Genomic DNA, 25,770 nt, shown 5'->3' with positions numbered 1-25,770 from the left:
GTGCTATTTACTTAAGTGTTTCCCATTAGTAATCAGAGCATTAATTAACCACAACCACCTTAGTCATTTACTTGGTGTCCTTTCTGCACATGTGGCTAAGAGCCAGAGGCGAGCACTTAGCTGGAGGAAATTCCTTTTCCTTTCTGTTTTCACCCCCTAAAAGCAAATTACAATTATTATTTCTAAAACACCCTGCATTTTCACAGATGCCTCATAACAATCAAATAAAGAAATAAGATTGATACATGGAGAAGACAGAGATGGAAACATTGCCAAGGAAGTGAAGAAGAGGGTTATGGGAGGGGTAAAGCTTAAAAAACGATGGACAATAGTTTATTTCTTCAATATCTTATTCTTCTTTGCAACCTGGAACCTCCTTCAGCACAGCTTCCACAGACCTCTCAGACCTCGCTATTGTTTTCTGGTTACTCTGGTAACTCACCAAAGCTATGCCTAATGAAGTGTTGCGTAGACCAAGGGTCTTTTAAAACAGTTTTTTATTTTGCATTACTATGGTTAAACCATGCATAGAAAAAAGTTGAAAAGAATATACCAAAGTACTAATAGGATTTATGGTTGAGTGATAAGATTTTTTGTGATTTCTCTTTTTTGCCTCTCTCATTTTTTAAAATTTCTATTTATAGACTCACAGCAAGTTAGAAAAACAGTACAAAGAAGTCCTGTGTACCCTTCATGCAACTGCCCCTAATGGCAATATCTTATATAAGTACTGAATAGCATAAAAACCAGAATATTGGAATTAGTACAACAAAGCTAACTCAACTACAGACTTACTGAAATGTCACCAGTTTTTACATGCACTCAATTTGTGTGTGTGTGTGTATTCCATGTGAAATGATCACATATATAGATTTGTGTCCTCATATTAAAAAAAACTTTACTAAGAAGAACATATTTTTCTTAAAAAACAAAATTTACTCTTAAATCTTTTTCTGAGATTCTTTCCCAGAAAATCCTACATATCTAAACCAATAGACAACAAAAATACATATTGCTATATTACTTTTTTTTTTATTTTTTTAAGAAGGACATGTGGCAAGTTAAGAGGTGCAGGGATGAGGATTAGAAGGGGTTTGGCTGATTGGGCTGTGGCTTTGACTGCTGTATCGGCCCAGTTATTCCTTCATGAAATGTTAATATTATTTCTTTGATAGCCACGGCAATGAATTACCTCTATTTCTCTGTTCTGTTTTTTTTTTTATATATATATGTTTTGTATTTTGTATTTTTATTTTTTTCTCTATATTATCATTTTATTTCTTTTCCTGTTGTCTTGCTATTTCTTTTTCTAAATCGATGCAAATGTACTAAGAAATGATGATCATACATCTATGTGATGATATTAAGAATTATTGATTGCATATGTAGAATGGAATGATTTCTAAATGTTGTGTTAGTTAATTTTTTTAATTAATAAAAAAGTTCTTTAATTTCTTAAATGAGGTGCGCTTTGCTATGTTACTTTTAATATAAGAAATCATAAATCACTCAAGTGTCCAATTAGAAATGATTCCATCAAATTAATTAGCAAATATCCACTTGATGTTGTATTGAGTAACCATTTGAAATGTTTATGAAAAAGGACGTGATGACTTGGAAAGATGGTTATAGTGAGGTTACCTGAAAACCAAACTACAAAACTGGACCACAGAACCCCAGGAAAGATTTCCCTCAAAAATAACTAAACAAAGGGGCAAATTTCACTTGTTTGAAATTTGGAGGAATACAGACTGGAGAAAAACTTCACAAATGTTGAATTCAAGAAAAAAAAAACACCAAAAAAAGAACTCTCCAAAAAGAAGGTGTATCTGTGTGCTGATTTGAATCTGTGGTGGACCCCAGAAAAGCCATGTCCTTTAATCCTCATTCAATATTGTTGGTTGGGAGCATTTTGATTGTTTCCATGGAGATGTGACCCACCCAATTGTGGGTGGTAACTTTCGATTAATTGATTTCCATGGAGGTGTGTCTCCACCCATTGAAGGTGGAGTTACTTACTGGAACCCTTTAAAGAAGAAACATTTTGGAAAGAGTCCCTTTTGTAGAGTCATGAGAAAGCCAGCAGATGCCACCATGTTCGCCATGTGCCCTTCCAGCTGAGAGAGAAACATTGAACGTCATCAGCCTTCTTGAACCAAGGTATCTTTCCCTGGATGCCTTAGATTGGACATGTCTATAGACTTGTTTTAATTGGGACGTTTTCTCTGCCTGAGAACTGTAAACTAGCAACTTATTAAATTCCCCTTTTTAAAAGCCATTCCATTCCTGGTGTATAGCATTCTGGCAGCTAGCAAATAAGCAGTCTGTGACTCAGGTAGGCCAGTCCAGCCCCTGCCCCTCACTAATCCTGCTGAACTGAGTCCCACAGCGACTTAGAACCCCCCACTCACACACACAAATAAGGCGTGAGACCTAAGGCCTCATGACCCCAGGATAGGACCCATCTATTGGGGAACATGGGCATACAAAAGGATCCCCAGGAAACAAGAGACAGAGGGCAGAACCCTTGGCAGGCAGTACACATACCCAAGCCCATCTCTAATTGCTGGTGCACCTAACCAAATTAAAGGACATTTTTGACACTTGAGCTCATCTGGCTCTTGGGGGCAGAATATCCTAATATGGATAGTCTACCTGAGGCAGAAAACCCTCATGGAAAAAAAAAAGCTGAACTGCTGTAATGCAGGGTGGTTCCCAGGATTTGAAGTTGCAGTGAAAAGGTGGCAGTGAGCCGTGGAGAGCAGTTGAGCAAATCATAGTCCCTGGGAAGGAAAGTTAGCACAAAAATAAACAGAACAACCAGGGACACAAGAGAAGGAAATGAAGAAAGGAAATCTCCTCCTGGAAGGGAGATGGTTGCACATAGAAAGGCAATCGTAAAAGCTGCACTGCCGATCAAGAGTAAGAAACAGGTGCAAAGGATTGAGGGAATGTCTGAACAGTTAGACACAGGCTGCCCTAAAGGTTGGATACAAGCCAGACCAAGCATTGAAGAAGAGCCTTTATGCACAGCCAATCCATAATTAAACCTTAGGCAAGAGGCAGAAACTGACTTGTGGAGTTAACATAACAAATTAATCAGATGTCCAGACATCAGCTATACTAAGAAACAGTATGGCTCATTCAAGAGATGAAATTATGGCTCATTCAAGGGAACAAATTAAAACTTCAGAGGAAACACAGGCTTGAGAACAACTAATCAAAGAAGTTCAAACAAATCTCCTAAATCAAATCAAGGAGTTGGAGGCAAATGCCAAAGATAAAGAGAGAATTCTAAAGCAGCAAGAGAAAGCAATTGGTCACATACAAGGGATCCTCAATAAAACTAAATTCCAATTGCTCATCAGAAACCATGGAGGCAAGAAGGCACTGGTATGACCTATTTAAGGTACTGAAAGAGAAAAACTGCCAGCCAAGAATCCTTTATCTGGCAAAATTGTCCTTCAATAATGAGGGAGAGTTTATGACACTTACATATAAACAAAACTGAGAAAGTTCATCACCAATGGACATGCCCTATATTCTAAGAATTCCCATTAGAATACTAAGAATGAAGATCTTCAGCAAAAGTAGCTACATGGTTAAATGAAGAATCCAATAGTTTTATATTCTCTATCTCCAGTTGCATTATAACTCTGTATTTCCTATGAGATAAAATACATTGGATAAGAAATAATCATATTTCCCTATAACAGATATGCAAAATATACAAAGGTAATGCATGACCAAAACAACATAAACAGAGGAAACAGAGGGATATAGAGCAGAGAGAGTGTATGCTATTGAAGTTAAGTCGGTATATTTTCAAGCTAGTAAGTTATGGAGTAAGGTTGTTCAATACAACCCCAAGGCAACCACAAAGCACGTATTTTTAAAATAAACAGAAATGAAAATGAGAAAAGGATCAATCAGTTACATAACAAAAGATCAAGCATATAAAAAAGGAGGTTATAACAAAGGAAATGAGAGACAAAAGAGATATAAGACTAAAAAGCAAAGGGTAAAATGGCTGAAGAAAATCCTGCCCTGTCACTGAAAGTTAATGGATTAAACCCCTCAATCAAAAGACACAGATTGCCAGAATGGATAAAAAAAGCATTATCCAACAACACATGGTTTACAAGAGACTCACTTTGACCTAAAGATATAAATTGGTTGAAAGTGAAAAAACGGAAAAAAATATTCCAGGCAAATAGTAACTAAAAGAGAGCTGGGGTAGTTGTGCTAATATTGGACAGAATAGACTTCAAGTCAAAAACTGTTTCAAGAGAGAAAGAAGGACACTATATATTAATAAAAGGGTCAATCCACCAAAAAGAAATAACAATCACAAACATCTATGCACCTAACTAGAGTGGCCCAAATGCGCAAGGCAAACATTAGCAAAACTGATGGGGAAAATAGACATCTCTATATTAATAGCTGGAGACTCAGCACAGCATTATCACCATCAAATAGAACATCTAGACAGAAGATCCGTAAGGAAAGAGAGATCTTGAACAATATGGTAAATGAACTAGGCCTAACAGACATATACAGAGCAGTGCACCAAAAGAGCAGATACACATTCTTCTTAAGTACACAGAGATCATTCTCCAGGACAGACCACATATGAGGTCACAAAAAAGTCTCAATAAATTCTAAAAGATCAAAACTATACAAAGCATCTTCTCTGACCACAAAGAAATGAAGCTAGAAATCAATAACAGACAGAGAACTGAAGTAGCCACAAATGTGTGGAGGTTAACACACTCTTAAACAATTAATGGGTCAAAGAAGAAATCACAAGAAAAATCAGGAAATATCTTGAGAGAAATTAAAATGAGAACACAAAATGTTAAAACTTATGGAACACAGTGAAGGCAGTGCTCAGAAGGAAATTTATAGCCCTAAATGTTTACATTCAAAAAGAAGAGCTCAAATCACAGACCTAACTGCACATCTGCAGGAACTAGAAAAAATAACAGCAAATTAAACCCAAAGTGATAGAAGGAAGGAAATAATAAAGATTTGACAGAAATAAATGAAATAGAGAACTAAAAAAATAGAATTAACAAAACCAATAAAATAGAAAAACTTTTAGCTAGGCAAAGAAAAAAGAGAGATTATACAAATAATTAAAATTGGAAATGAAAGGGGGAGCTTACTACTGAGCCCACAGGAATAAAAAGGATCATAAGAGGGTACTATGAGCAACTGTATGTCAACACATTAGACAACCTGGATGAAATGAACAAGTTCCTGGAAACGTACAAGGAATCTATACTGACTCTAGAAGTAAAAGATCTCAACCGACCAATGATAAGTACAGAAATTGAATCAGTAATCAAAAACCTCCTAGCAAAGAAAGTCCAGGACCAGATGGCTTCACAGGTGAAGCCTGTGAATGAGAAAATGAGAAAATTCTTCTCATTTTCTGAGAAGAATGAACACCATTCCTGCACAAACTCTTCCAAAAAGTTGAAGAGAAGGGAATACTCCCTAACTTATTCTATGAGGGCAATATCACTCCCATACCAAAGCCAGATAAAGATACCACAAGAAAAGAAAATTACTGACCAATGTCTATGAATATAGATGCAAAAATCCTCAACAAAATACTACCAAATCAAATCCAACAGCATATTAAAAGAATTATATAGCATGATCAAGTCGGATTTATCCCAGGTCTGCAATGTGGTTCAACGTAAGAAAATCAATTAATATAAACAACACATTAAGAGAATAAAAGAAAAAGACACATGATAATCTCAATTGATGCAGAAAAGACATTTGACAATATCCAGAACCATTTCTTGATAAAAACACTTAGAAAACTAGGAATAGAAAGAAATTTCCTCAACATGATAAATGGCATATAGGAAAAATCCACAGCTAACATCATATGCAATGGTGAAAGTCTGAAAGTTTTTCCTCCAAGATCAGAGCTGAGAGAAGGATATCCACTATCATCCTTGTTATTCAATATTGTACTGGAAGTTCTAGCCAGAGCAACTAGGCAAGGAAAAATAATAAAAGGCATCTAAATTAGAAAGGAAGAAGTGAAACTTTCACTATTTGCAGATGTCATGATCCTATTATAGAAAGTTCTGAAAAGGCTACAACAAAGCTTTTAGAACTAATAAATTAAGCCAAAGGGAAGGATATAAGATCACCAGGCAAAAATCAGCAATTTCTCTATACACTAGGAGTAAACAATATGAAGAGGAAATTGATTTAAAAAATCAATTTGCAATAGCAAATAAAGAATCAAGTATCAAGGAATAAACATAACCAACCAAGTGTGCCAGTTTGAAAGTATTATGTACCCCAGAAAAAACATGCTTTAATCATGATCCAATCTTGTGGGAGCAGCCGTTTCTTTTAATCCTGACTCAATACTGTAGGTTGGAAACTTTCAATTAGATTATCTCCATGGAGATGTGACAAACCCAATTGTGGGTGTGATCTTTTTTTTTTTTTTTTCTTTTACATGGGCAGGCACCGGGAAACGAACCCGGGACCTCTGGCATGGCAGGCAAGTGTATTTGCCTGCTGAGCCACCGTGGCCCCCCCGGGTGTGATCTTTTGATTAGATGGAAATGTGACTCCACCCATTCCAGTGGGTCTTGTTTAGTTTACTGAAATCTTTTAAAAGAGGAAACATTTTGGAGAGAGTTAGAAATGACAGAGCAGACAGAAACTTCAGAGCAGAGCTAATGGGCAAAGAACAGAGACACGGATGTTTAGAGATGCTTGGAACCTAGCAGATGTCGCTATGAGATGTTAAGCAAGCCAGAACCTGGAGAGAGCCAAGGGAAGCCAAGAGATGAAAGCCAGTACCAGAGAAGTAAAGTGAGGAACCCCCACAGAAACAGAGGCTGAAAGCAACAGAGCCCAGGAGCAGGAGACTAGCAGATGCCAGCCACATGACTACCCAGCTGACAGAGGTGTTCCTGACACATCAGCCTTTCTTGAACTAAGATATCTTTCCCTGGATGCCTTAGTTAGACATTTTTATAGGTCTAGAGCTGTAAACTTGTAATTTATTAAATTCCTCTTTTTAAAAGTCCATTATAGTTCTGGTATATCACATTCCAGCAGCTTACAAATTAATACACCAAGGGTGTAAGTGATTTAGTACATGGAAAACCACAAAACATTGCTAAAAGAAATCAAAGAAGACCTAAATAAATGGAAGAATATTCCATGCTCATCAATTGGAAGACTAAAGGTACTTCATCATGAAATTAAAGAGACAACCTACAGAATGGAAGAAAATAGCTGGACACTACATATCTGAATTTATAAATAATTTATACAGAAATCCTACAACTCAACAACAAAAAGATAAACAGCCCAATTAAAGAATGGGCAAAAGACTTGAACAGACATTTTCTTCAAAGAAGATATATAAATGGCACAAGAAAAGATGTTCAACATCAGTAACCATCAGGTAAATGCAAATCAAAACCACAACAGGACACCATTTCACACCCACTAGAATGGCTACTACTACTAAAAAAAAAAGAAAGATAAGTGTTGGAAAGGGATGTGGAGAAATAGGAATGCTGGCTCATTGCTGGAGGGACCATAAAATGATAGCTATAGAAAGTTAAGTGTAGAATTATCATATGATCCAGCAATCCCACTTCTAGATATATACCCCAAAGAAAGGAAAGCGGGAATTTAGGTATTTGCTCACCAATGCTCTGAGTAGCATTATTCACAATTGTCAAAAGGTAGAAACAACCCAAGTGTCCAACAGTAGATGAACAGATAAGTAAAATGTGGTATATACATGCGATGGAATATCATGCAGACCCAGAAAGGAGTGAAGTCCTGATACATCTAACAACATAGATGAATCTTAAAGATATCATGTTGAGTGAAATAAGCCAGAGGCAAAAAAGGACAAATTTTGTGTGATCTTACTGATATCAAATAATTAGAATGAAAAATTTATAATATCTGAAATTCGAATATAGATTTCCAGGGCTGGGAAGGGGGCATTAAAGCTTAATTAGCACAGAATTTCTATTTGGTAATGGATGATGATGCAGTTTTATATAACTGAATATGGTTAAAAAGGGGAAATTTTTGGTTGTGCATATGTTACTAAAATATATTTTTTTAATTCACCATCTAAGTGATGATGAATATTTAAATAGAAATCAATGCAGGAGAAGGTGGGGTTTGGAGGTGTGGGAGGTAAAAACCCCAAACTGTTCTTTTTACCTTTCTCATATTTTCGAAAATTAACCTGATAATCTTATTAAAATACAGACCCTGATCCAGTGGGTTTGCGGTAAGGTCTGAGATTCTGCATTTCTCACAAACTGCCAGGTGATGTAGATGCTGGTGATGTGTAAATCACATTATTTTACAACCATGGATTATAGACCTTGACCTCTAGAAATAATAAAGTGTTTTTAGGTTTAAAATTGCCCTCATGTGGCAAAGCATACCAAGCAAAAATTATAAAGTCCAAAGAATCCTTCCTCAACACAGATTCTACTTGGATTTTCCAAGTACAGGGCAAAGAGGACTTGGTCCTGCCAATCCCTGGAGAGTGAGATTTGTTCTGACTTTTCTTATTTTCTCTAGGTGGGAGCCTTTTCCCACCCATTGTTAGGTACACTTGCCTTCAACCCAAGATTTAAGGCTTCTCAACTCATTGCTTTCCTTGGGAGATTTTATTTTGTTCTGCTATTATTATGATGCCTAAAACATGTATCTACCTGGAACCACACAAAAGACAGAGAAGTGCAGCTCACGGGCATTTCTCAGACACTTTACCCCTATGCTCAGTACCCACCTGCTTTGTTTAAGAAAAGTAATGTGAGAACTTTAGATTCTGTTTATCTCTTGGCTGCCTGAACTGCCAAGCACTTTACTCTTTTTCAAGCTTTCAGCAGGGGCTGTGTCTGTTCTGGCTTGCCAACCTAAATTACAACACAAAACTTTCTATTTTTTAAAAAACCGACAAGTCTTCCTTGTGAATTGATTAAGCAAATATATACCATGCATTCATTTCTTTAATTTATAGACTTCAGTGCTCTTTTAAAAATATTTGACTTTTAGACTTCCTGGAAGATGGCGGCTTAGTAAGACGTGCGGATCTTAGTTTCTTCTCCAGGACAGCTACTAGGGGAGTAGAAACGATACAGAAAGCGCCCAAAGCCACAACAGAGATAAAAAAGACAGCGTACCCCATCCTGGAACGGCTGGCTGGCTGAGAGAAGCAGCTCAGGGAAATCTGTCTAAATGCGCAGACGCCAACAGAAGATAATGGATCACGCTCAAATAATTGAAAATATGGCCCAGTCAAAGGAACAAACCAATAGTTCAAATGAGATACAGGAGCTGAGACAACTAATGCTGAATATACGAACAGAAATGGAAAACCTCTTCAAAAACGAAATCGATAAATTGAGGGAGGACATGAAGAAGACATGGGCTGAACATAAAGAAGAAACAGAAAAACTGAAAAAACAAATCACAGAACTTATGGAAGTGAAGGACAAAGTAGAAAAGATAGAAAAAACAATGGATACCTACAATGATAGATTCAAAGAGACAGAAGATAGAATTAGTGATTTGGAGGATGGAACATCTGAATTCCAAAAACAAACAGAAACTATCGGGAAAAGAATGGAAAAATTTGAACAGGGTATCAGGGAACTCAAGGACAATATGAAGCACAAAAATATACGTGTTGTGGGTGTCCCAGAAGGAGAAGAGAAGGGAAAAGGAGGAGAAAAACTAATGGAAGAAATTTTCACTGAAAATTTCCCAACTCTTATGAAAGACCTAAAATTACGGATCCAAGAAGTGCAGCGCACCCCAAAGAGATTAGACCCAAATAGGCATTCTCCAAGACACTTACTAGTTAGAATGTCAGAGGTCAAAGAGAAAGAGAGGATCTTGAAAGCAGCAAGAGAAAAACAATCCATCACATACAAGGGAAACCCAATAAGACTATGTGTAGATTTCTCAGCAGAAACCATGGAGGCTAGAAGACAGTGGGATGATATATTTAAATTACTAAAAGAGAAAAACTGCCAACCAAGACTCCTATATCCAGCAAAATTGTCCTTCAAAAATGAGGGAGAAATTAAAACATTCTCAGACAAAAAGTCACTGAGAGAATTTGTGACCAAGAGACCAGCTCTGCAAGAAATATTAAAGGGAGCACTAGAGTCAGAACCGAAAAGACAGAAGAGAGAGGTATGGAGAAGAGTGTAGAAAGAAGGAAAGTCAGATATGATATATGTAATACAAAAGGCAAAATGGCAGAGGAAAATATTATCCAAACAGTAATAACACTAAATGTTAATGGACTGAATTCCCCAATCAAAAGACATAGACTGGCAGAATGGATTAAAAAACAGGATCCTTCTATATGCTGTCTACAGGAAACACATCTTAGACCCAAAGATAAACATAGGTTGAAAGTGAAAGGTTGGGAAAAGATATTTCATGCAAATAACAACCAGAAAATAGCAGGAGTGGCTATACTAATATCCAACAAGTTAGACTTCAAATGTAAAACAGTTAAAAGAGACAAAGAAGGACACTATATACTAATAAAAGGAACGATTAAACAAGAAGACATAACAATCATAAATATTTATGCACCGAACCAGAATGCCCCAAAATACGTGAGGAATACACTGCAAACACTGAAAAGGGAAATAGACACAAATACCATAATAGTTGGAGACTTCAATTCCCCACTCTCATCAATGGACAGAACATCTAGACAGAGGATCAATAAAGAAATAGAGAATCTGAATATTACTATAAAGGAGCTAGACTTAACAGATATTTGTAGGACATTACATCCCACAACAACAGGATACACCTTTTTCTCAAGTGCTCATGGATCATTCTCAAAGGTAGACCATATGCTGGGTCACAAAGCAAGTCTTAACAAATTTAAAAAGATTGAAATCATACACAACACTTTCTCGGATCATAAAGGAATGAAGTTGGAAATCAATAATAGGCGGAATGCCAGAAAATTCACAAATACCTGGAGGCTCAACAACACACTTTTAAACAACGAGTGGGTCAAAGAAGAAATTGCAAGAGAAATTAGTAAATACCTCGAGGCAAATGAAAACGAAAACACAACATATCAAAACTTATGGGATGCAGCAAAGGCAGTGCTAAGAGGGAAATTTATTGCCCTAAATGCCTATATCAGAAAAGAAGAAAAGGCAAAAATGCAGGAATTAACTGCTCACATGGAAGAACTGGAGAAAGAACAGCAAACTAATCCCAAAGCAAGCAAAAGGAAAGAAATAACAAAGATCAGAGCAGAAATAAATGAAATTGAAAATATGAAAACAGTAGAGAAAATCAATAAGACCAGAAGTTGGTTCTATGAGAAAATCAATAAGATTGATGGGCCCCTATCAAGATTGACAAAAAGAAGAAGAGAGAGGATGCAAATAAATAAGATCAGAAATGGAAGAGGAGACATAACTACTGACCTCACAGAAATAAAGGAGGTAATAACAGGATACTATGAACAACTTTACGCTAATAAATACAACAATTTAGATGAAATGGACGGGTTCCTGGAAAGACATGAACAACCAACTTTGACTCAAGAAGACATAGATGACCTCAACAAACCAATCACAAGTAAAGAAATTGAATTAGTCATTCAAAAGCTTCCTAAAAAGAAAAGTCCAGGACCAGATGGCTTTACATGTGAATTCTACCAAACGTTCCAGAAAGAATTAGTACCAATTCTCCTCAAACTCTTCAAAAAAATCGAAGTGGAGGGAAAACTGCCTAATTCATTCTATGAAGCCAACATCACCCTCATACCAAAACCAGGCAAAGATATTACAAAAAAAGAAAACTACAGACCAATCTCGCTAATGAATATAGATGCAAAAATCCTCAATAAAATTCTAGCAAATCGTATCCAACAACACATTAAAAGAATTATGCATCATGACCAAGTAGGATTCATCCCAGGTATGCAAGGATGGTTCAACATAAGAAAATCAATTAATGTAATACACCATATCAACAAATCAAAGCAGAAAAATCACATGATCATCTCAATTGATGCAGAGAAGGCATTTGACAAGATTCAACATCCTTTCCTGTTGAAAACACTTCAAAAGATAGGAATACAAGGGAACTTCCTTAAAATGATAGAGGGAATATATGAAAAACCCACAGCTAATATCATCCTCAATGGGGACAAATTGAAAACTTTCCCCTTAAGATCAGGAACAAGACAAGGATGTCCACTATCACCACTATTATTCAACATTGTGTTGGAGGTTCTAGCCAGAGCAATTAGACAAGAAAAATAAATACAAGGCATCAAAATAGGAAAGGAAAAAGTAAAACTATCACTGTTTGCAGACGATATGATACTATACGTTGAAAACCCGGAAAAATCCACAACAAAACTACTAGAGCTAATAAATGAGTACAGCAAAGTAGCAGGTTACAAGATCAACATTCAAAAATCTGTAGCATTTCTATACACTAGTAATGAACAAGCTGAGGGGGAAATCAAGAAACGAATCCCATTTACAATTGCAACTAAAAGAATAAAATACCTAGGAATAAATTTAACTAAAGAGACAAAAAACCTATATAAAGAAAACTACAAAAAACTGCTAAAAGAAATCACAGAAGACCTAAATAGATGGAAGGGCATACCGTGTTCATGGATTGGAAGACTAAATATAGTTAAGATGTCAATCCTACCTAAATTGATTTACAGATTCAATGCAATACCAATCAAAATCCCAACAACTTATTTTTCAGAAATAGAAAAACCAATAAGCAAATTTATCTGGAAGGGCAGGGTGCCCCGAATTGCTAAAAACATCTTGAGGAAAAAAAACGAAGCTGGAGGTCTCGCGCTGCCTGACTTTAAGGCATATTATGAAGCCACAGTGGTCAAAACAGCATGGTATTGGCATAAAGATAGATATATCGACCAATGGAATCAAATAGAGTGCTCAGATATAGACCCTCTCATCTATGGACATTTGATCTTTGATAAGGCAGTCAAGCCAACTCACCTGGGACAGAGCAGTCTCTTCAATAAATGGTGCCTAGAGAACTGGATATCCATGTGCAAAAGAATGAAAGAAGACCCATCTCTCACACCCTATACAAAAGTTAACTCAAAATGGATCAAAGATCTAAACATTAGGTCTAAGACCATAAAACAGTTAGAGGAAAATGTTGGGAGATATCTTATGGATCTTACAACTGGAGGCGGTTTTATGGACCTTAAACCTAAAGCAAGAGCACTGAAGAAGGAAATAAATAAATGGGAACTCCTCAAAATTAAACACTTTTGTGCATCAAAGAACTTCATCAAGAAAGTAGAAAGACAGCCTTCACAATGGGAGACAATATTTGGAAATGATATATCAGATAAAGGTCTAGTATCCAGAATTTATAAAGAGATTGTTCATCTCAACAACAAAAAGACAGCCAACCCAATTACAAAATGGGAAAAAGACTTGAACAGACACCTATCAGAAGAGGAAATACAAATGGCCAAAAGGCACATGAAGAGATGCTCAATGTCCCTGGCCATTAGAGAAATGCAAATCAAAACCACAATGAGATATCATCTCACACCCACCAGAATGGCCATTATCAACAAAACAGAAAATGACAAGTGCTGGAGAGGATGCGGAGAAAGAGGCACACTTATCCACTGTTGGTGGGAATGTCAAATGGTGCAACCACTGTGGAAGGCAGTTTGGCGGTTCCTCAAAAAGCTGAATATAGAATTGCCATATGACCCAGCAATACCATTGCTGGGAATATACTCAAAGGACTTAAGGGCAAAGACACAAACGGACATTTGCACACCAATGTTTATAGCAGCGTTATTTACAATTGCAAAGAGATGGAAACAGCCGAAATCTCCATCAACAGAAGAGTGGCTAAGCAAACTGTGGTATATACATACGATGGAATACTATGCAGCTTTAAGACAGGATAAACTTATGAAGCATGTAATAACATGGATGGACCTAGAGAATATTATGCTGAGTGAGTCTAGCCAAAAACTAAAGGACAAATACTGTATGGTCCCACTGATGTGAACAGACATTCGAGAATAAATTTGGAATATGTCCTTGATAACAGAGTCCAGCAGGAGGTAGAAACAGGGTAAGATAATGGCCAATTGGAGTTGAAGGGATACAGACGGTGTAAGAGGACTAGATACAAAAACTCAAAAACGGACAGCACAATAATACCTAATTGTAAAATAATCATGTTAAAACACTGAATGAAGGTGCATCTGAGCTACAGGTTTTTGTTTTGTTTTGTTTTGTTTTGTTTTGATTTTACTATTATTACTTTTATTTTTTTCTCTATATTAACATTCTATATCTTTTTCGGTTATGTTGCTAGTTCTTCTAAACCAATGCAAATGTACTAAGAAATGATGATCATGCATCTATGTGATGATGTTAAGAATTAATGATTGCATATGTAGAATGATATGATCTCTAAATGTTGGGTTAATTTCTTTTTTTCCGTTAATTAAAAAAAAAAAAAAAGAGAAGGGATAATTGGAGCTGAAGGGATACAGACTGTACAACGGGACTGGATATAAAAACTCAGAAATGGACAGCACAATACTACCCAATTGTAATGCAATTATGTTAAAACACTGAATGAAGCTGCATGTGAGGTATAGGTTTTTTGTTTTTGTTTTTGTTTTTTTCTTTCTATTATTGTTTTAATTCTTATTCTGTTGTCTTTTTATTTCTTTTTCTAAATCGATGCAAATGTACTAAGAAATGATGAATATGCAACTATGTGATGTTATTAAGAATTACTGATTGTACATGTAGATTGGAACGATTTCTAATTGTTTTGTTAATTCTTTTTTTAATTAATAAAAAAAAATATTTGACTTTTATAAAAATATGTCTTATTAAAAAGTAATGAATGTTAAATTTCATTCATTCCTGAATGGAATATGTAGAATTTTAAGATGTGAAAATAAGAAAACTAATTCCATAATCTCAGTGTTTTGCTATAGTCTTTTTTTTTTTTTTGGCCTAGATATAATACATGTGCCTATTTTTTTTATGAAGTTGGTGTCATACTGTGTTAACAGTTTTATGGTGTCTGCCTCATCTTACTTGATCCTCAGAGCACTCTGGGAGGAAGGCAGAACAAGTACCATTGATTCCATGTCATTGGAATGAACTCAGCCATAGTCATAGTCCAATGACAATTGTCGTCATTAATGGAAGGAGGAATTTCTAATACTGGTCCAGGACCTCCAACAAGACATCCCATGGGGAAGTCTAAACACAGCCTAAATTGCTCTACAAATAAATCTCGATGTGGTAGACTTACTCAGGAAGAGGAGAAAATTATTTCTAAATATCAGTTGGATGACATAGAACTTACAGAAGTTTCCCCATCTTCAAAAAGGTGGCTGCAATAAACTAAATTTGGTGCCCACTCAGCCTAGAAAATGACACTAGTCAGAAGTGTATTGAAAAAAATCTCTAATAAATGAATTGTGGTGTATATACATAGTACATATATATACACTGTAGAATACCATAGTGTAATGAGAACAGATGCTCTACGACAACTTCCAACAAAATGAATGAATGTTTTCAGAATCCTGAGATCAAGCAAAACAAGCTAGACACCAAAGAATACATGCTGTTTGTTTCCATTTATAGGAATCACCCGGGCACACCCCATGGCGTCAGAAGTCAGAAGAGCTGCTATCACGGGGGCACAGTGGCTGGAGGGGGCACAAGGCAGGATTCCAGAAGCTCTGGTAACAGACTGTGTCTCATTTTGGTTACTACACCTGTAGGGTGTGTTTAATTTGCGAAATTCCTTGAGATGTTCACTTACGGTAAGTACGTGTTTCTGCATATCATACTTAGGTGTTTAAAGCCCCATATTGGCTCAGGATGGAGGACTGACGAGGTGGTGAGTTGCCTCTGTCTGGGCAGCTCCATTTATCCTGCCAGTGTAAAGCCCCACTGGCTTCATGGAAACAGCTGCCAGATTACTTCCTGGGGATTCCATAGGGACTTATGGCCCCAAAGGAACTCCTTTAATCTCCAGGATGACAGAACAGTTGCTTCATCTCTTAAAGTACTGTTCAGTAGGTTGTGTGGTCCTTGCTGCAGCATGGGACTGAGAGCCACAGCTTCTCTTATCCCCTCTTCCTGGAGTGACAAGGGACGTGGCCTTGGCCCTGCCTGAGGTGGGGAGGAGGAGCGTCCCTACTCGAGCTGGGAAGGAAGAATGTTCCAAGGTCCTGCACAAAGAGATCACTCAATCTGTGGGTTTGCTCAGTTCTGCTTAGTGTGTTGGGGTAGGGCTCACTCTCCTCCCATTTTTTATGTTTTTCAGCCCTCAAATATGTAAGCCTAAATTGGCAGGCAAGGGAAGGGTAGGGCAGGGCAGGACCGCAGAGAAGAGAAAGCTCATGTCCAGGAGACTCTTGCTTCCCCACATGTGGTAAACATTAGACCCATTAGTGGAGCTTTGATCAATACCACTCTGAATGAAAGGAAAACTGCATTGCTTTCAGAACCCCAAAACACCCATCTCTACCTATCCTCCATTGTAGTTTGTTCCTTGGAGAGGGAAAACATGCTGCTCCCAGAATTTTTGAAATAAATACCAGTTGACCGAATCTCTACCGTAGAGGTAATTAAAGAATTTCTCCAATCGAGAGCCTTGTCTGAAATCTGAAGCCAGTTTTAAACAACGTAGAAGACTGAAACAGTCCTGGTGTTTCTACCCACGTTTCTGTTCTTACTGGCAGCAGTGGAGGTGGCAGAATCAGACAGACCTGGGCTTCAATCCTGGCCCTGCCCTGAACCAGCTGGGAGACCACAGGCAAGTCACTTGCATCAGAACCTCAGTTTTCAGAACTCTGAAATGGGGATAGGCACCTACTTTTGGATGGTTTGAGGAAATAATATACATAAAGGGGGCCCGTAGAGACCTTGGGACATCATGAGCAATTCATGTACTGACATCAGAAGTAATACTGGGATTTCACTCATTTAACAAATACATATGCTCCAGGCTCCCTGGAGGCACTGCGGATGCAGAAGGTTGGGTGAGGAGGGAGCTTCATAGAGTCCATGCTCTGGCATGTGTTGGAGGAGGGAACTGTGGAACAAGCAATAAAGAAAGCACATCAATTCATAAACAGTGTAATTCTAGAATGTGGTGAATGGCTGCATAGGAAATAAAGTAATGAGATAAGAAAATGACAGCATTTAGTCCTCTTTGAATAGGGTGTCCGAGAAGCTGCTTGTGAGAAACTAATGTGACCTGAGACCCTACAGATAAAGATAAATTGGTCAGGTAAAGACCTGTGGTGAGAGCTCTGTAGGCAGAAAAAATACAAGTACAACATCCAGAAATACAAAAGCATATTGGGGGAACTTAAAGGCAATCAGTGTGGATTGAAAAAAGGAGAGAAGAAGCAAGTAGAGGAGATGAGATCAGTGAATTAGGCAGTAGCCGAATACCATGGGGTCTCTGAAGCCCATCATAAGAAGTCTGATTTTTATGCTAAGAATGAAAGGGAGTGATTGATGGCTTTAAGCTGGGCATGATATGGTTTGATTTACATTTTAGAAAGATCACATAGGACACCATGTGGAGAGTAAATTTGTAAAGGGCAAATAGGGGCTAAGTTCATAAGGTAAGAGTCTAGGTAGAATTGATGGGAATTTAGTCTAAGGTGGTAAAGGAAATGAAGGGATACAAACAGACCGAAGAGAGATTTTGATGGTAGAACTAAGAGAAGGTGAGAAAAGAAATAAAAGACAGCTCTTAAATTATGGGGGCCTCAGAAGGTTGAGGGATCCACAGTTTGAAATGTGAATGATAAATAGGTCTGACTGGTGGAAGAGGGGACAGTGTAAACATCAACTGGAAAGTTGGATATACAGGTCTGGAGCAGCAGAGAGAGATCTGGATTGGGGATATAAATCTGGGAGATATGAGCATAGATGGCATTTAAAGCCATGGATATGGGGTCAGCTCATTTAGGGCGAGTAGATAGAGAGAAGAAACAGGCATGGTCCCTGACAGGACTATTGCAGTGCATGATGGACATGGAACCCCAATGGAGGTTGTTGAAGAATGAATTAAGGGTGAGGCAAAATGCTAAAGCTATTCTTGCTAAATTGAAGTTATCTGAATTTTAAAGTTGAGAAAATAAAGCTAAAATATGGACTTTTTTGCAGCTAGGTTTGAAGTAAGCTAAAGTGTTCTTAGGGAACATCACTGCCCTCATTGGGATACCTAAACCCTCTGGAGGTAGACGCCCTCCCTGTTTCTTCCTTCCATCATCCTACCCCGTCTCTACCAACTTTGGATCCTAGCAGCTCAAGTACGGGGTTATACACTCTTGGACTCTAGCAGGTGATACCCATACTGCTAAGGACTTGCAGCCAACTATTTATGTCCAGAAAATGTCCCCCTGGCAGGGACACTGACTCACACAAAATTGTCAATACAGGATGTGGGAAGTGTACAGAACACTAGCTTTTTTCTGTTTTTTTTTGGCCAAAGGAGAAGTTTTCTGGAAGCTGTCAACTCTTTGGGTGGATCTGAAGGAAAGAAGAATGTGGCTTAAGTAGTTTGGAGCAAATTTTTCCAGGTGATATGAAAGAAGTGTTTATTGGGGTGGGACAGAGCTGTAATGTGACAGGAAATGTTTGTGAATGGAGATTTTATTCTTTAATTAGATGGAAAGGAAGTAAATGAATACTAAGGTGTCTTCCAACTCTAACATCCCATGTTTGTAGACTGTTTCTAAATAAGAGAAAATTACAGTCAAAATTTCCAAAGGTCAATTGCTCATTCTTTCACTCAGTAAATCTTTATTGATGCCCTTCCATGTAGAAGAAAGATGAAAAGTGAATAAAGAAGACAAAAGTTCTTAAAGATGGAGGGAGCTAGGAAACCTAAGACCTAGAAGGCAGAGCGATTGTATTTTATAGGATTCATTTGAGCTGCCTATAATGAAGAACTTGGAGTAATGTGGCCTAAGTAGGATAGGTGTTTATTTCTCTTGCACACAAAAGAAGTCGGGCGGTGGGGGTGGGTGGGGAGGGCAGTTCAAGATTGTTCTAGTGGCTCTAAGGGATTTGCCAGGGACCTGCTTGGTCATGGCCAGGGCACATCCCTGTCCTCCTGGTCCAGAACGAAGCCCACTCATGGCCAAGGTCTAGGGAGAAGGAAGGTCATGTTACCTCCACTTCAAGGTCATTTCCTATCAGCCCCACAGGACCTTCCTGATTGCATTTTATTAGCTAGAACATCCATTCATGACTGCATGTAGCTGCAAGGGAAGCTGGGCAATGTCTTCTGACCAGGCAATAATGTGAGTTTTGTTATTTGAAGAGAAGAGAAGAATGAATATTTTCGTCAATAAAAAAAGGCTAATATTAAAAAATCTGAATGTATAGAACAAATATAGGAGAGGTAATGATTCACTTTACAAATGATCTACTGTTTTACCTACATAGCAAAAGCCATACTCCTTGGCTCTGCTGTAGAGACCTCCACAATAGTGCCTCAACCCACCTTTCCAAACTTGTCTCTTGAGCACGTCCTAAACAGCCCTTTATTCTGCTAAACTGGTAATGCCTTAGCTCTGAGTCTTTGCTTACTTTGTACTGGCTTGAATTTCAATTCACACACAACAGACCATGTGAAATCACTCTATTAAACTGCGTGGGCAAAGAAAACAATCCGTGGGAGGGAGGATACTCAAAAATAAATAACTCCACCAGGAGGAAGAATCACTGTGCACAATTATAGAGATGTGAGATTTAAAGCTGAGATGAACACTCAGCAGGATGAACATAAATGACGCATTAGCTGGTACAATAGCTTCCCCAGAGAGGAAACATTCTCAAGAGTCCCATCAGGAGAAAGAAGTGGCTTCCAGAGATGGCCTCACACACCAGGAGGTTAACCGGTCTTCTGTTTACCCCCAAAGAACATTCCTCCCTCATGTCTTTATGGTTACTCAAAATTCTTCAAAGAAAGACACAGTTCTTTGACCATGGAAGTCTTGTCTGCTTGCAAAAACTTAAAAGGGGAATAATTGTCATCCTTTGTATAGGGCTTCTTACTGGGTTCCTGATGTACCTTGCAGGATGCCATTATATTAACCTAACAAATTGTATTGCAAGGTGTAGGTATACGCATGCATACCTGCATTGGATGGAAGAAACCCAGCTTAACTTTCAGTTGATTCTCAAAGCAATCTGTGCTCCCCAAAGATGAAGGAGCTTGATTTATTTGTTTGCTTATCAGCTCTGGTGGAACCCTACAGTTCCATAATGATCCTACGGAGTTGAAGCTCCACACTTTGCAAAAGAGGGCTGGAGAAATAGAATCAGCAGCAACAGGTGCCAACAGGCTTGCTCAGTGTCCCCACCATGGAACACCAGAGATCAGAGCCAGCTTCCCACGCTGGTTCAGTTCAGCACAGCACTGCCATCACCCAGCGCGCTGCTAGTGACCCTGAGGCAGAGGCACAGAATTCTCCTTGAGAAGGGGGTGTGACTCTCGAGTATTTTCCTTCTGCCCTTGCTGAATCTCTTTGCTCAGAGCTGAGGGCAAGGGTAGTGAAATGAGAACTTAATAAAACTTTTTCAAACAACGATTTTTTAAAACTCTTAATTTGTTGCCATTACACTTGACCTTACTACTTAGGTAAGATCTGGATTTTAGTGTATTGCTTTATGTAAGTTGTTAACCATATAAAAATGATGCAGAGTCAATTCAGAGAATTAGTAAGAGCTAATATTCCAATCACTATTCAATATTTTGAGTATATGAAAAGTGCTGCAGAAGTTTTACTTTTAATAAAAAGAGGAGACCTGGTGAGAAGGAAAATGGGCTTTTCCTGAGATTGCATCACAATACACTTTTAATAAGATAGCCTTCACATAGTACAGGTAGCAGCATTGAATGCTATTTATATAAGATTTTTTTAGAGCACACATGTGATCTGGGACTTTATTAAAATATAAGTATGTTGAATTATACAATACAAAAAGCCATTCTCATGTCGCTATGAGTCTACCTACTTCAAGTTTCTGCAGTCCAACAAAGGGAATTAAAAATAGAAAGATCTGATACAATTTTAGATTTAGCTATCATTCAATTGGTCATTCATTCAATATTTATTAAAGACTTACATTTAAAAAAAAATTATCCCAAAAATAAAGACAAAGGGTGGAGACAGCATGTCATTTCAATGTCACTCCTGTGGCCTGGTTTATCAGGCCTGTCCAAGGGTTTTTTAATTTTCTGTGTTTAACTAAACCTGTGTTTGCTGCTTACCATTTGATAAGAGCCCAGACAATTTGGAGTTACTTGTGGGTTTCTGTTCGTTAGAGAAGCTGTGGTTCTCCATCATTAGCCAATGTGGTATTTAACCTACAGTCTTATTCTGACATTCTGTTTTTCAAAATTCCTATAAATACTCAATTCTTTACATTGCTTTCTGAACCAGTTTTACCATCATACTTACTCCCTTACTAATGATTTAATAAATCATTAATCCAGGTTTATTCTAGATTGGGAAGATATCACATTTTTAACTTTTTAACATTATCCTCTGTACTGTGGAAGTCCTAAAGGCATATGAATTCCCGCCCCTGCCTGTCAGCCAGGGCCGCGGTGGCTGTGATGTAAGGTACAACCTGGTAAGGGCCAAAAGGAAGGGTTGGAGGGAGCACAGTAGAAAATCAAAAGAGAGTTAACGATTTATGGCTGGAAAATGAGGCACATCTTTGAGAAAGTTTAGAGAGCTTGGGGGCCATGAGTGGCTGCCGTGGGCTGTGACCTTCCTGCCCATCTTGGGAGGAATTTAATTTTGCCTTCCAACTCCTATCCCTTCATCTTTCATTTCTCATCCCAGACCCTCTCCTTTGCCTTACTCATCCTCAGGCTTCTGCTGCTTCTCTCATCCCTCTTTCTCCCCTCCCCTGCTTTCTGGCCCTTCCTTTAGAGAAGAAGTTACTAGGGGAGTTAGGGGGAGGGACTTCGCACAGGGAGCCGATGTTGCTTCTGGGGTAAATTGTGATGTGGCCACATTATCGGTATTTATGTGGCACCTCTCTAGCGGGTACTAACACAGCCATTGGCCTCCTTCTGAGGCCGCCACGCTTTATAAAATCAGACACCTCTTCTGCTGGTCCTATCCCGGCTGAGGAGCGAAAATTGCTCCCTGGAGCTGACATAACTTTACCAAGACCCCAGGAGGGTCATTGAGAGCTCAGGAAGAGTTGCCGTCCTCAATGGTGCCTCACAGCCGTGCCAGGTTAATGCAGCTCATCAAAGCGGATGAGCTCCTTCTCATCCTACCAATTTATTCAGGCTCATTATCTCTCCAATTAAGCTAAGCTCCCTGAGTACTGGGCAACAGCCAGAGATGCTTCCTCTCAGCCTAAAAGATGAGCAAACTGAAACTTCAGCTGGCATCAGAGGGGAAGCAAATCCCCTGGCTCCTGATCGAAACTGAACTTTAGCTTTGGTGCTCAATAAACACTCAATACTGGGGACCCTCCCCAGGACCTGTGAGCCAGGATCCCTCCAGACACACCGTTTTATACTCAGACTTCAATGATGGTATTTTCAAGTGAGTTCTGCTCAGGAAGCCGAGTGCTGTCTGCTCAGCAGCCCCCAACGACTGTTTCTTTGCTGTGTGTATTGTGCAATGAACAAGACATTTATGAAATGCACCTGGAGAGTAAACACATCCCCCATGAAGAGATTTTCATAAACCTCACCTGTGAAGACCTTCTCCCTGGTCAGAGGGATCTCCTTCCTTGCTCTCCTCTGCTCTCGCCTCCTGTGGAGGTATAAATACGACACAAAAGCAGCAGATCATGCAACAAGGTCCATGCCTGAGGAGCTTCCAGGCCAGCCATAGGGATGGGCTCATACCACAAGCAGCACCCCACGGGCCCAGGACACCTCCGGGCGGAGTGAAGGGCACAATGGACACAAAGGGTGTTGGAAGCAGCCCCTGGATGGGAAAGGACGCCCTGCAGTGGGGTTCCACATTCATCAGCTGCGAGTTCAGGAAGAGGACACAGAGATCACCGCTTCTTCAATGTCTCTTGGCAAAGCCATTGGTGCCCCACCAGATCCGTCACCATCATCACATCAGGGCATCTGGGGCTGGCACCCAAGGTCCTTGACTGGAGAAGGGGAGCCCACTCTGCAGCCTGCACGGGGTCAGGAAGGGGGAGCAGCCCTAGCACAACTCTGCGACTCTCTCCTGGCTCAGGCAATGAAACTCAGAGGAACACATGCTTCATTGGCTCCCAGAGGGGTCCTGCAGGGATTAAGGGCCAGCTATCCACAGCTGTACACGGCTTCAGAACAACTTCTTTATTGACAGCTTCCTCTCTCCGCCCATGCCCTCTGCCCCCATCAGTGATTTCTCCACATTCAGAATCAGCGTGCACTCCGACTCGCCTCCTGGGGTCGTCTTCTGGGGTAGCGCAAAGCTGAGAGCCCCTTTTCCCTGCTCCCGCCTTCCTTCAGCTCCACACTCTTTCTCTAGAAAGTTCCTTTGAACAACACCTTTTCCAGTTGCAGGCAAAATCAGACTCCTCTTCTGCAGATGGGCAGCTGGAAAAGAAGGTGGGAATGTTTGCATTTTCAGTATTTTGCTATCTCTCACATTAAATATAGCATCAGGCAAAGTCTCAGAGATTGCATAAGGGCACCACCAGGGAGCGGTGAATTTCGAGTTGAATTCTGACATACAAGAATAGTTCACTATTAGCAGAGACCTACACACTTTCCTGCCTGGAATGACATTGGTGGCGACAGGCCATCCATCCGGCGGTATGCAGCGTGCCTGCTCACCCTGCTCTGCTGCCCTGCCTCTCTTGAGGGCAGAGAGGGGGAAGTGCCACTCCACGAGGGAGAGGTGGGGAGGGTAGGAGCTGGGAAGGAGCTGGGAATGGGGGCCTGCAGGGGCTGGCAGAGATGGAGTCCTGGCAGCCGCCACCACTGCAAAAGAGGGGGAGCCTGGTCTCATGCTCAAGAGGAAACCCCTATGATTCGTTTACAGGAAGCAGTTTTGCTTTCATAAAAACACCAGCACCGTCATCATCCTCTTTGTCACTGGAAAATAAAGTCAAAGTCTCAGAGTTCTGTCTGGAATGTTTAATTTGCGAATCCTCTCCCTGATGCCAATAGAGCTCTGTGGTGAGATTCAGAACAGGGAACTCTAACAGGGGTTCTTAGCTTCTTAGTTTCTGTCTGTCTGTCTCTTCCCCACCCCCTCTGTCCATCTCCATTTCTTTCTCTCTCTCTCACCCTTCCTTTTCCTGTTCTGTCTGTCATTCTCTCTCTTTCCTTTTTTCTTCCTATTTCTTTTTTCTGTTGCCTTTAACAAATTGTTCTTAGTTGCTGTGCTGGTCTGAATCTGTGGTGGACCCCAGAAAAGCCATGCCCTTTGATCCTCATTCAACATTGCTGGGTGGGAGCATTTTGATTGTTTCCATGAAGATGTGGCCCACCCAATTGTGGGTGGTAACTTTTGATTAGATGATTTCCATGGAGGTGTGTCTCCACCTACTGAAGGTGGAGTTGCTTGCTGAAATCCTTTAAAAGAGGAAACATTTTGGAGAGAGTCCCTTTTGGTAGAGCCACGTGAAAGCCAGCAATGCCGCAATGTTCGCCATGTGCCCTTCCAGTGGAATCAGAATTCCACTGTACTGGTTTTCAGTGGGAGATGCACCGGTCAGGACAGTAGGTCATGGTTCTTTATTCCATGGCTCTTTCTGTTTCTGAATACCAGTAATAAACAAGGAGAATCAGGACATCCATCCTCCCTGGGGAGTGCTGTGGGATGTGCCTACTCCTTGAATTTTGATCTCCTTCATGAGATTTCAGGCAAATCTTTTGAGCTTCCAAGTCTTCCCCCAAAGGAGTAGGTGGGTGCTGATGAGGCCCCCTCCCCACAAAACCTACACCATCCTCAAGTCCCCACCCTCATCTTGACTTTGCTCTTGTCACCATGCTACTGATTGAAAGTGGGGGCTTCTCTGCTTGATGCATTTGATGACCAATTCTTGGGACACCAGGGCTTCAAAGAGAGAAGGAGTTTATTGCCAGGCATGAAGCAGGACATCAGACGGCCTCTCTGCCTAAAAACTGGTCTCCCCAAATTGCTGTAACTCTGATAGTTTCATAGTATCAAAGGATGAGCAGATTTTAGGAAAATGAGCACAATGGCCCAAGATGATGAGGTTAGAGATGATCTAAGTATTGAGCATGTGCAGATCGATTACATGCTTAGTCACAGAACATATGTAAGAAAATGGAGGCCTTAGTATGACGATGGGCATGGTTTTTAGAATTACAATGAGGTGTAGGTCACCTACAGTTTAAAGTTTAAGCTACTGCACATGTCAGCTGGGCCCATTTTGGTTCGATCCAGCTTCATCTAGTAAGATAGCTAAGGAACTGGGGTGGGTTAGTTCTGGACTGACTCAAGTCCCTTCATTAATAGACATTGGGGGCTGTCTTTATTGATCCTAAGACTCTAAAGATGAAAAGCAGGATAAGGGGTTACAAGGGGGGGAGTCACAAGGTTTTTACAATCACAAGATAAAGGTTATATAATTTTGCAGTCGTTATCAAAGACTGAGGCAGCTGGGCCATGCAACTTCAGACATTTCCCTTTGGTCATTTTACAAT

The 25,770-nt window shown here is 39.5% G+C and overlaps 1 long non-coding RNA gene across 1 annotated transcript in view; it reads left to right on the top strand.

Moving 5' to 3' along the window:
• Positions 1-16,124, top strand: part of LOC143661743 (uncharacterized) — a 42,319-nt gene extending 26,195 nt beyond the window's left edge. Inside the window, exon 5 of the long non-coding RNA XR_013164795.1 lies at positions 15,723-16,124. This is a non-coding gene — a long non-coding RNA (uncharacterized LOC143661743). The remainder of the gene's footprint in view (positions 1-15,722) is intronic.
• The last annotated feature ends 9,646 nt before the right edge of the window (positions 16,125-25,770 follow it).

The sequence above is a fragment of the Tamandua tetradactyla genome, chromosome 17 (genome assembly GCF_023851605.1).
Source record: "Tamandua tetradactyla isolate mTamTet1 chromosome 17, mTamTet1.pri, whole genome shotgun sequence".
NCBI lineage: Eukaryota > Metazoa > Chordata > Mammalia > Pilosa > Myrmecophagidae > Tamandua > Tamandua tetradactyla.
The sequence above is the reverse complement of the archived record's forward strand: the minus strand, read 5'-3'. Positions and strand labels throughout refer to the sequence as shown.